The 13,484-nt window shown below is 41.5% G+C and overlaps 1 pseudogene; it reads left to right on the top strand.

The window, feature by feature from the left end:
- The window catches only part of LOC128847783 (T-cell surface antigen CD2-like), a 28,620-nt pseudogene extending 17,916 nt beyond the window's left edge, over positions 1-10,704 (top strand).
- Positions 10,705-13,484: the final 2,780 nt, after the last annotated feature.

Below are 13,484 nucleotides of genomic sequence, written 5' to 3' on the forward strand. Positions count from 1 at the left end.
CAAAGGTAGCCAGGAATAATCCTGTTAAATTGACGCACAAGCAGGGGGTGGGTGGTCCAAAGATGGAGTCACCATAAGGCAGTGTAAAGTTGCTGTTTTACTGTCACATTCATTTGTGTATATTAAGTAGTTGGAGCTTATTGCATGAAGTTCATTCTTTCGTCATTCAGGGCCAATCCTCAGTGGGTGTAAATTGATACCCCGAGCACTGGCTCTGCACTCCCATTGATGGATTCCCAGCCAGTGGGAGTTGGGGGGGCAGTGCCTGCGGGTCAGAGCCATGCAGAGCCACCTGCATGCTCCATCTAGGAGCTGGACATGATGCTGGCAACTTCCGGGGCACAGCGTGGTGTTAGGACAGGCAGGAAGCCTGCCTTAACACCCCTGCTGTGCTGCTGACCAGGAGCCGCCCAAGGTAAACCCATGCCCCAATCCCCAGCCATGAACCCCCCTCCCCCAAACCAGCACTCTCTTTGTGCACCCCAAACCTCTCATTCCCAGTCCCACTCCAGAGCCTGCACCGCCAGGCCAGAGTCCTGACCTGCTTCTGCACCCCAATCCCCAGCCCTGAGCCCTCCCAAACCAGGAGCCCCTTCCTGCACCCCAAACCCTTCATCACTGGCCCCATCCCAGAGTCTTGACCTGCTCCTGCACCCCAACCCCCTGCCCAGAGCCCCCTCCCACACCCTGAATCCCTCATTCCTGGCCCCACCCTGCAGCCCTCACTGCCACACTACAGCCCTGAACCCCTCCTACACCCCAAACCCCTCATCCCCAGCTCCGTTGGGTTACGGACATCAAAATTTTTCTTCAACTGGGTTACCAGAAAAATAGTTTAGAAACCACTGGCCTAATTGACAGAGCACTGGCCTAAGACTCTGTAGACTTGTGATCTATTCGGTGCTCTGCCACTGGCCTGCTAGGGGACCTTGGGCAAGTCACTTCACCGTCCCGTGACTCAGTTTTCCCCTGTAGTAAAATGGGGATAATGATACTGATCTACTGAGATCTATGGATGAAAAGTAACATATAAGAGCTCAGTATTATTACTTGAATCTCTTGTTTTAATTGGGCTACTTACAGGGGCCATTTTGCAACGCAAATAATATTAATGATGATGACATAGGGTATTTTTTTTTGGAATATCATAAAGCACTTCACAGACACTAAGAAATTAAGCCGTGCAGCATGCCACCTCTTTTACTAGAGGGGAAGGAGAAGCCCTGTGATAATTAAAGTCAGATTTCAAGACACAAAACTCAAAGTATGTATACCTTTTTGCGCGCACATGTGCACACATTTGCATACCCAATCACCCCCATTTTGTGAGCAAAACTTTGAATTTGCAAGTTTAAATGGGGCTTTCCAATATCCATTTGTTATATGATCCAGTGCCCCATATGCACACACATTTGGGAGAATTGTATGCAAACATAAACGTGTGTAACCATGTAAAAATGTGTGCAGACCTTGAACCTCCATTTCTGCAAATTCTGTGCCAAGGATCTGTCTTGAATATATGGGCAAAGAGGCGAGGACCAGTAAGGAGGAATCCTCTTCCCAAGCAATAGACCAACTGTAGAGCTGTTCAACGGGGACTTCTCCAGCCTGATCCCCTTCCCTAACCTGGGGGTGGAGGGAGACTGTGGTGCATCTCTGAGGATATACTTTAACCTGGGAGCCCAGCCTACAGAAGAGAATTGAAGCATAAAGCACTTGATCTACCATGCCCATAGGGCTCCAAGGTGCCATTTCTGAACTCAACTATTTCAGTTGTCAGCCAAAATATTTCCATTTATGATTTTTTGAAAAGTCATAATTTTCAGTGAGGAGTAAAAAAATCAGACCAGCTCTATGTAGGATTGTCAAGGCTGCTTCCCCACTCTGAACTTTAGGGTACAAATGTAGGGGCCTGCATGAAAACTTCTAAGCGTAACTACCAGCTTAGATCTGGTCCGCTGCCACCACTCCCAAAGTGCTAATTCCCTTCCCTGGGTAGCTGTGAGAGACTTTTCACCAATTCCCTGGTGAATACAGATCCAAACCCCTTGGATCTTAAAACAAGGAGAAATTACCATCCCCCTGCTTTCTTCCACCAACTCCTGGTGGATCAAGATCCAACCCCCTTGGATCTAAAAACAAGGAAAAATCAATCAGGTTCTTAAAAAGAAGGCTTTTAATTAAAGAAAAAGGTAAAAATCATCTCTGTAAAATCAAGATGGAAACTAACTTTACAGGGTAATCAAACTTAAAGAGTCCAGAGGAATCCCCTCTAGCCTTAGGTTCAAAGTTACAGCAAACAGAGATAAACACTCTAGCAAAAAGGTACATTTACAAGTTGAGAAAACAAAGATAAAAACTAACACGCCTTGCCTGGTTGTTTACTTACAAGTTAGAAATATGAGAGACTTGTTCAGAAATATTTGGAGAACCTGGATTGATGTCTGGTCCCTCTCAGTCCCAAGAGCGAACAACCCTCAAAACAAAGAGCACAAACAAAAGCCTTCCTCCACCAAGATTTGAAAGTATCTTGTCCCCTTATTGGTCCCTTGGGTCAGGTGTCAGCCAGGTTACCTGAGCTCCTTAACCCTTTACAGGTAAAAGGATTTTGGAGTCTCTGGCCAGGAGGGATTTTATAGTACTGTACACAGGAGGGCTGTTACCCTTCCCTTTATAGTTATGACAAGGATCTACTCTACATTAGGGATTTGTGCATCAGTATAGGTGCAAAAATCTCAAACCCACACAAGCTTTAAGGTATAAAGGTTTGTAATGTGCACTAGTTTCGTATTCAGTGAGTGTGCAAAGCAAGTCTAAGTGACATATTGAAGGGGTAGAAGAGGACTGTGTCTTACACACTCCTTTTGGTTGCCTTTCCTGATACCCACTTTTCTTTTGTCCACTGGGCACAAGTTCTGAAGTCCTTATGTAGATACAACTGTAATCGACTTCAATGGGAGTTCTGCCCAAGGAAGGACTGAGTCAGGTTTTGATCCTCAGTATGTAAATGGCATTCATTTGCACACCCAGTGCACATTACTGTACTTTTTGACCAACTTACCCCCAATGAGCAACTTTACACTTGTGTTGAATTTAGCCCCCCTCAGCATCCCTTCTGAAAGGGCCTGCTCTTGAATGTATGCAATCAAATAGACAGACATTCCTGAAGCACAGGTGCACTCCCAAAGAGGTGTGGTGCTGGATGGGGGAAGTAGAGATATAAGCAAGCCTATTTGGATAAAATAAGGAACAACCCAATCAACCTTCACCCTCAGATCAAACCAAACATTTGTTTTGAGGTTACATAAAGTCTGGATAGTTTTTCTGTTTCTTCACTATTGTTAATTATTGTGTAGCTCTTGTTTCGAGTTCCAACCAAGGCTAGAAGAGCAAGCTCTGAAATACCATGAGACCAGCTGTTCTCACAGTATTTCCGGCCCAGTAGGAAGCACTCCTGAAAAAGTCTGTTTTTTGTCAGACTCTGAGCCCTTCTTTTGCCCATTCAAAGCATTTTGAAAGACCCTAAAAGGGCCAGAAGGCCATTCAGATCTTTGTGTGCCAATCTAGAACAAGACTTTTGAGGTTTGACCATCACTAGCAGCAAGATGACACCTACTGTTGCTTAAGTAAAACTCCTTGGTACTCCTGTGAATTCTGCCTCAAACTTTCCCTAGAACTCTCATCAAACAAAGCACATCCCACACACATTTCAGAACTCTGTGTCCCATGAAAACTTGGCAGGATGCAGAATTCTTTCTGTGATCATAAGCTAGTGGTTTAACCTTGTTGTGCCTCAATTATCCCTCTATAAAATGGGGATAACAATACTTAACATTATCTCAGAGGGGTATTATGAGTCTTAATTTGTTTGTGAAAATGCTTTGAGATGCTGGGACAAAAAAATGCTATATAACTACAAGGTTTTCATATTATCATCATTATCCATGTGAAAGGCTTCACATGTGTACATCCTCCAGATCACTGGGACCAAATTCCAGACTTTGCATTGGAGTTTTCTTCTCTCCCTGTGACATCTCCTTCTTCTTTCCGAGCTAGGGCCACAGGACATTGTTCTCATCGGGAGCATTGCAGGAGGTTCAATTGTCTTTATCATCTTTTTGGCTCTGCTGATTTACTGTATCAGGAAGAAGAGAGCAGAAAGATATGCACAGGGTAAGCCCTTGAAATTTTCATGTTGCTGTCTGACCACTTAAAATCTCCTAGTTCTTTCCACAAACTGCTCAGAAATAGTGAGAGAGAAAAGAACTGAGTTTTGTCACACTGCAATTCTACACTTAAATTGCCAGTTTTAATTTTGGTTACTGATGGTTGTTTTTAACAAGACAGTGCTATTTTCAAGGACTATTATTTACCAGTGAGGGGAGAACAGACCGTCCAAAAGCTTGTCTCAGAGAAGCATCCATGATTATTTGAACATCCTTGATCTACATGTAAGCTTGAGAATCTCACCAACACACTTTCTCATTAACTTATATATATGTAAAGACAACCAACATCACTAATTGCATTTGAAATGTAGGCATGCCTAGAGAGTGATTTGGGGTGCCTTCATTTTTTTTGGATATGCAGCCTGAGACTTCAGAGAGACCAGATTTTCAGAAAGTACAGAGCATAAGAGAAGTTTTGTTATTATTTATTCATCCTTTAAGAATCAGGCCCCATTAAAGTGTCTCAACTTGGGCACCTGGACATAGAGGTATGCAAAAATCACTAGTAATTTTTGAAAATTTAGATTGAGTTTTAGTTTTGTTGGTCACAGAAAAAGAAGAAAAGGTATATAATGAGAGAAATCAAATTCAAGAATACAGAGGTATTAGCTATAAATAATTAACAATGAAATCATCATTACAGGTAAATCATATGATTAGGGTGAACGGGGTTTAACTAAGTCCTACATGCTCATGAGATGTTTTCATGCTGTGACTGGCTTAACCAGCAATAGGGAGGACCATAAATCTCCCAATAGCCTTTCCTTGGAATATATCCAGTCTGACCCTGCAGACCTCAGAGGTTTGGACAGTTCAGCAACTGAACTTTTGGTTGCTCATCTGAACCAAACCCAAACTCCAGACCTGTTAGGTCTGTCTTCACTAGAAAACTAAGACATGTTAGAACATGATCTTGAGGAGTCATGAACATAAGAACGGCCATACTGGGTCAGACCAATGGTCCATCTAGCCCAGTATCCTGTCTTCCAACAGTGGTCAATGCCAGGTGCTTGATGGGAAACGAACAGAATAGGCAATCATCAAGTGATTCATCCCCTGTCACCCACTACCAGCTTCTGGCAAACAATTTGTTTTAGTTACCATGTTTCATTAACTTTGTGCCCTAGCAGTTAGTGTAGACAGGGACTGTTGTGTTTAACGTCTTACCAGTGATCATGGGTAACCTTACTGGAACCAAAGATTTACCCATGATCCATGACATAATTTTAAAACTGACTTGTCTCTGTCCTCACTGAGTGTTAAGGTGCATTTAACTCTGTGTTAGTTACCATCAAGATAACTAGTCCTTTGGAATGGTTCAATAGGAGTTTAGGATCAGTTCAGTATCTGAGCCAGTGGGTCACTCACTCCCTAAATCAAATCATACATGGTCACTGGCCTTTCAGAAATGGTAATAAAGTGGCCAAAGACCATTAGGCTACTTCATCTATGTGAAGTACATTTAGTATGGGTAAAAAGTACAAGATTGATTGCCCTTGTGAACGGACTCCTCTATTTACCTACAGAACAATTACAGCACGGACAGCAGCAGGGCAAACTTCTTTTATGCTGCCCCCTGCTGATCTGTCTCAACCCTGTCTTCAAGGAATCACCTCCAAAGATAAGAGGAGTTCAGTCTCCTTGGCATATTTCCTGCTTGCTTGTAAGCTGTTGTAGCTATCCAGCAGAGCAGGCACACTGAGATAGGAGGGGGTGGAACTGACAGAAATACTCTATGAGCACCATGACCCCTACCAGCCAACAGCTGGGCCATAGGGGTAATCTGGGAGTAGAGGGCAAATTCAGGTTTTATTATTTCATTGAAATAAACAGGGTGCCCCACACCATACCACTTAAACTATGCAAGCATTTGACTGCTTGCCAGTGTCCAAGCCTCCTTCCCTAGATAGTAGCTATTCACCATAAATAACAATGCCACATTCCTTTTTGACTATTTTTTTTTCTTATTGCCATTCTGTTTATATTTCCAAAATATCCGGATAACTAAAAGGCACTAGCTTCTGCGTGATACCTCTGCTAACACTGACCCCCAGCGCATTGAAAACCTTGGACCCCATTAGAGGAACAGGGCCTAGGAAAGATCTCAGCAGCTTCTTTAACTAAGACAGGCACAGGCTGCCCTGCAGACTCCTTCTGTAACCAGCCTGGATTATCTCCAGTTTGTTTATACTGGTGACATGACTCATGCTGAGTCATAAACTAATTACTTGGCGGATTTGTAATTGCAGATGACGAGACACCGATGCAAATTCAACAAGTGGATGATGAATTGAAATATCGGGAGCTTTCTCAATCTCTAGTTCACGCTCCCCAAAAGCAGCCATGTCAGCAGCAGAGACCCCCTCCACAGTCTCAAACTCAGTACCAGGTAGTGCCCCCCCAGCCCAGGCCACGCACTCAGCTGAAGTCTCCAAGCCACATGAAAAAGCGACCCTAAGCATTTCTCCTGGAGGAACAGAACCTGTCCCATTACCTGCTCTGGTGGGACCCACCACAAAAATAACCTTGCAAATAGCCATCAGTTCCCCAGACTGGCTGCTTTTGTTGTAGAAGATCACCATCTATACTGAATGGGTGATAAAAAGGCTCATCGACGGAGACTCGAGGTGATCAAAGGTCATTACTTTGGCCCTTTTCTCCAAGTGACTCCATGCTAATGTGGGGCATTTAGTCCTGAAATCTGCTTCTTTTTTGCTTCATTTGGTTGTACCTCTCCTTGCCATCTTCTGGGTGTTTTTGTTTGTGTTTTTTGTGGGGGGGGGGGCGGCCTTGTGTTGGGAAAGGCCCTAAGACTCTATTTAGATGACTTTCATCACATCTATTTCTTTCTCCCTATACCTGCACTCCCACCCAAACATGCCTCTACTTGTTGCAGCAGTCTTTTGATCTTATTGAGAGGGAAATAGTTGTGTTAATTGTATGAAGGTCTGACATATTGGAGTGCTGGCAAGAAACTGCAACTTTATTTCTTGGCTAGTGACATGACCTGGCTCAGGGTTCCCAAGGCAGATATGCTTGTCACATGGCAGGATCCATTATCCATTCATGTGAGAGATTCCTGTAACAGTAATACATACTACCAACCAATACCAAGCAGTCTAATTAATAACTACTTTCTCTGAACCTTGTTGGTTCTCTCATCCAGAGGTGAAAGTGGGCTGATACATGCTGGTATGGCATACTGGTAAGAAATGGCCGTTGGCACCGGCCCGTACACACATGACGTTATCGTCGCTGCCCCTTTTGCACCCCTCCCCCCAAGGCTGCAGATGGGATGGGTAGGAGAGAGGGAGAAAGGGGCAGCTGTCCCGGGGCCTGGCAGTTTAAAAGGGCCCGGGGCTCCCAGCCTCCGCTACTGCGGCAGTGGCCAGAGACCCGGGCCCTTTAAGTCGCCGCTGGAGCCCTAGGCGGCTCGGAAGGGCTGGCTGGGGGAGGCTGACCCCCGAGGCCCTGCCCCTTCCGGGGGCCCAGAGTCAGGTCTCTGTACCAGTAAGTCTTTCATCTTACTTTCACCCCTGCCCTTCTCCCATGGGCATTTCATGAGGATTACTTTAGATCTATGGCTTTGGTATGCTCCACAATCACTATATGGGGTGTCTTTATTCCTATCTAACTTCACCTGAGGCTGTCACATCAAGACTTTAGTTGAACTTGTATGCTTAGGGCCCAGTTAATGCCTTAGTTACACCTCAGAGGTAGTGTGGACCATTGTACTGGGATGCAGAAGACCTAGGTTTCTATTTCTGGCTCAGCCACTGTCCTGCAGTTTTCTCTCCTATTCTTTGTTGATCTTCTCTGTTTAGAGTGTAAATGTTTGTGGTCTCTTGTTAAGTGTTTGTTCAGTGCCCACCATTATGGGACCTCTAGGTGCTATGTCTAAGCATTTAGAAAAAGAAAAACAACCCCTCATAAACCTATGCAACCCAACAAAGTCAATGGGGAAGCACAGAGGTAACTAAGGGAAGAATATTTCCCAAAGGATCATTTGGCTTCAGTTGTAAGGCTAAGTGTAGTGTAAACCATCCAAAAGACTAAGCTAGCTCCATTCTCCAGTGTAACTCACTAACTTACATACAGTATCTACTAACGGCTAAAGTACTGTTGTCAAAAACAACTTTACCGAATTCCATAATTCTCCTATCCCACAAGCCTCATTAGATTTGCTTAGTTAATACATCAAAAGATTTTTTTTAAATTCTAATCAGTAGCCCTGCAAAAAATCAACTCAATACCTGAAAATCAACTTAGAATCTTTTTGGTTCATGCATCATCACCACAAATAGTGACCGCACTTTGAATATGTTGATTATACATGAATCAGAAGGGAAATCAGTGATCACTACTGTAGTTATATTGACTCTGCATTGCTCACAGTAGTAAAAATTGTACAGAAAGCTGACATGTCATAGAGGGTCAAATTATTCCCCGGCTTGCACACATTCTTAAATTTACAAGGTTATCCAAGGAAAGCTGATGACCCACAATTAGGAAATACCTAGATATTGAGGGGGGGGGGGCAATTTTATGTACAACCAAGTCACTTCTCACATATCCACAGTTTAAAATTAGTATGTAGAATTTATGTAGTGTAGGTTGAATGCAAAAGATTGTAAAGAAGTCCCTTCAGCTTAGACATGCCTTAAGCAGAAAACATGAAAATTCTCAAAAACGCACTTTTCATTATACTCAATAGCCTATAGGAAAGTGTGAAAACTAAAGGCAGTACAGTAGCAAAGAGGGAAAAAAGCAGACTTTGGACAAACATTATACAAAATTGGGTTTGGATTTTGCCTGTATTTTACCACTATACCATGGTTTTGCTAATTTCACCAAATCCTGCAGTCCTTTATCTGGGGTATTCGCTCTCTTTGAAGACGGTGCAAGTTTTGCACAAGAAGAACTGAAAGAGGACTTGCAGGAGTTGGCCAGGGTAGAGCTGCAATTTACACACTAGTTAAACTATAATGTTCCTTATTCTGTATCTTTTAACAATGTAATTACTGCAAATGAAGAGCTGGAAGGATAAAAATTGATGCATGCCAGGTACGCAAAATCCATTTCCTGTAGCCTCAATTTTAAGTCCCTACGCTGAATAATGTGAATATATTTCTTCCAACTGATGACAAAGCCTTAATCGCAACTCAACCAGGACAATCCAAAACGTTGTTGAACAAACAAATTAAACCTTTTAAAAAAAGGAAATACTTAGGCTATGGGTTTAATTAGATATCCCTTCAAATGGAAAGGTTCTTCATTACACTGTTCTCTTTAAAATGATTTTTGGGGGAGATATATAATAATCACCTCAAATCTAGATTAAGGCCTTGGCTACACTGGCAATTCACAGCGCTGCACTTGCTGCACTCAGGGGTGTGAAAAAACACTCCCCCGCGCGCAGCGAGTGCAGCACTGAAAAGCGCCAGTGTAATCAGTGCCTGCAGCACTGCACGCTCGCTCGCAGCACTGCAAGCTATTCCCCTCGGAGAGGTGGAGTACTTGCAGAGCTGCGAGAGAGCTCTCGCAGCGCTGGCGGCGCGACTACACTCGCACTTCACAATCCGCAAGTGTGGAGCAGTTGCTCAACCACTTTGAAGCTGTGACAGCAGCCTCCCCATACTAATAGCACAGCTATGATTTACTGTGTGCTCAGGGGCAGGAGAAGTTGACCAAGGGAGCCACATAGAGCTCCAATCCTACAAACACTTAAGCACATATGTAATATTACTCACCTGAGCAAAGTTACATACATGCTTAATCATTCACAGGATCAGGGTCCTTCTTTGCAGACTTATCTAACCACAACCATTTGTAGAAATCCTGACCCCAAACCTCCTACAGAAAGAGCCACCACAGAGCCTCAGTGTAGCCTACTATTCCTTACCCCATGTTGCAATAAATGATGATTTCATTGCTAGCATGTATATTTGTCAGAATTTGCCCCGACTATGAAGTGGATTGCAGCCTTGAACACTTAAAAACAAAAGCAAAACAAACAAGCCAAAACACTGAGCTAGCCTCAATGGACGTTGATGCGATCTCTGAAGAAAAGAAGAATGTAGGATATTGAGGATATCATCTACACAATGCATATCCTGTGTATATACAGGATCGTTACATTTACAGACTCCGCTGTCTGTCTCGATTGGTCCTGTGGCATAGAGCTTTTGGAAAATAAACCTCTCTTTTCTATGTTTGTGGGTTTAGTTGCACTATGTTGCTACGTTCCTAATCTCTATTATTGTTTGCTAAGTGCTTAAAAAAAAAAAAAGACCACCTTTAACAGCTACTACAAAACTCCCAAATATAAATAAAATCAATTTTACCCAAAGCCCATTAGCATACCTCTTAATATCAGTATTATATCTGGGACAGTGATTGCTGTGAACTACATCTTCCTATGCCTAGAGGCTCTCTGTACACATCATACCACTTTTTTTAAAGTAGTAAGATGGAGTGTAAGATGGAGTGTAAGCTTAGGCATTTAGGAATTTTTACCCTAAAAGCAAGTAATACTCAAGTTTTATTAAATGTATATGATTGATCTTAAATTAACTGGGATCCCTGGCATTACAGAATTCTCTTGTTTAGGTGTGAGAAAAGCTATTCTACATCCATCTGATGACAAACAAGAGTAAGTTTTCAGTCATAAGTATGGAACTTCATAACCTCATCTTTATCGATGATGGAATGTAATTTTCTATAGGAAAGATAACTTATTAGCTTCAGTTTGTAGGACATTTGGGGTTTGACATGTATTAGAGTGCTAAAAGCATTCTGAAGTCACTAAAACTAAGATAACCACCTACTTTTCCATTATTGCTCCTAGATAACAGGTTCTCTAGGATAATAAAAATAGAAAGAAGAGTCTTTATAGCTTTTGTTGTTTAGAATCATAAGTTGTGAAACTCTGAAGAAAAGCAAGAACATCTGCTGTCAGCATTACTCACTTTTTCCCATGGCTGTGTTCTTGTGGAATCTAAACAGTTGGTCAACAAGAATAAAACATTTTATACAACCATGTACATGATTTTTTATTTCCCCCTCCCAAAAAAGAAAGTTTACAGTTTTAGATTGGGTATATTATCACTCTTGCAGTTTTATGCAATCATTTCTTCCAACGAGTTTGTCCTTTGAGAAAATGTTTGCTATATTGCTATTGCAATCCCTTGAAAGCTCAAATTGTAAAACTCTTTCTTTGCTAAAATGAAACCAAAAAAGTATTGTGTTTTTTATTGTAGCATACTCTAATGACAGATCAATGATATTTTTAACAGGGCTTTGGAGCTGAGCCTGGAGCTGGAGTGCAGAGCAGTAGGATTTTGCTCGGAGCTGGAGCGGAGCAATTCAAAAATTTGATTGCTCCAAATCCCTGATTTTTAATTTAGATTTTGCATTTGGGAACAATTTTATTTCAGTGAATATAAATAATGTACATTTTTCAAAGAAGATCAAGGAAAAGGAATATAAACATCCACTTTCAAACACCATGAACAGACTACTTGCAGTCTGAAGCACTGTGCCTTGTACTAAAGCCCCAATCTTGAAAACTCATCGAGCATGTGCACACCGTCATTCTTGTTAATAGTCCCATTGGGTGAAATCCTAGTCCCATTCAAATCAATGGGAAGTTTACCACTGACTTCAGGGAGGCCAAGATTTAATCCATTGATTGTATAGGCATTACTTATGAGGGTAAAGTTATGCACATATAAATGTGCTTGCATGATTGGGGCCTCAGTCAGGATGGGTGATAATCTACTCAATTATTTTGTCTAAAAACACAGTCATTCCTCAGAGATCATATTTGAGCCAATGACAGCAGTTTGTCTCCACTTAATCGCAACAGAACCATCCTGGGTATAACCTTATTTACAGAAAATGCAGAATTAGTAATATATTCAATATAAGCAAAATATCTTTTATATTTTAAATTTCAATTATTTCTTTTCAGTGTCAAAAAATGAAAAGGTTTGGTGTGCAATAGATATGCTATTGTTATTCATAATCTTTTATCTAAATACAACCATTTGGGGCTTTGTACAAAGAAGCCTGTGTGCTGCAAATCTAAATTTGTTCTTTTTATTATCTTAAACAGATGTCAAATTAAGTTGGTCTCAGTGTGTTACTATATAAAACCTGTTATAACTAGGGATGTGGAAAGTAGTTCCTATCCCATTCAATAATTCTTCCAGAAGTCCAACACATCCCAGATCAAGCTTTTTGAGGTACAAAAAGAGTTGGTTAATATTTCTTTCTACTTCTCTTTTCCCCTGTGCCTCAATACTTCTGGATTCTGGCTCAGACTGAAATTGCAGATATTGACATATAAATTTTGAAATATCACAAAAAAAAGCCTTTTCTTAATGTATTTCAGGCCCTCCTAGAAATATGAAATACCGTAGATCTGACCAAAAAAAGTCTAGTCTGTTGATTTATTCAGTCAAGTTTTGCAAACTCAAGAGTTTCAAAGAGTTTGGATAAAGTTCAGATCAGCATTTCAACACTTTGGTGCCTGTCCAGTCTGAGCCACTCAACCTTGGTCCATTATTATTTTAAACCATCTTCCCAAACAGCAGGAAACAGCAACCAGCCTTTTCTATCAGCTCAGAAGTCATTACTTCCACGCAATTTCTCTGAGCATACAGATACTTAACATTTATGATGTCATTAACCCTATCGTTTCTAGTATCTGTCAAATACCACACAGCTCAAGTTTCTGCAGACCAACAAGATAAAATCTCATCACTGTCAACATTGTTTATAGTGCTGAAAGTTAGTTCTGACAATGTGATAATGAAGTAAAATAGGTTTTGGTATTTTTCTAATTTTACTTTACCTGCCCCTGAATCTTTTACTTTCACTGCCTATTAATGTCAACTCATACTAGGAGATAACTGACTTGGTTAATGAGATTATGGTCACAAAAGTGCCTGTAAAACTGTCACATATCAGATGTGCATGTTCTGAAAAACAGCTGTTTAATTTCTAACAAGAAATGACTTTTTACTGCTGTCAGAACTACAGAGCCATAGACCTGTGTAAAAATGAGCTGCCTTCTATTTTGTTCTATTTTGTTCATGCAATAAACTTGCCGGTCAAGTTTTTTATTTTAGAATCTGTTTACACAAGAACTTCAGGTCAAGCTAAATTCTGTTGGAATAGACGTAAAAGGAAGATGGAAATTGCTCTGTTGCAGGGCAATCCCACGTAATGTAAAGCCAGCATAGAAAGGTC

This window comes from Malaclemys terrapin, chromosome 1 (assembly GCF_027887155.1).
Source record: "Malaclemys terrapin pileata isolate rMalTer1 chromosome 1, rMalTer1.hap1, whole genome shotgun sequence".
Classification (NCBI taxonomy): Eukaryota; Metazoa; Chordata; order Testudines; family Emydidae; genus Malaclemys; species Malaclemys terrapin.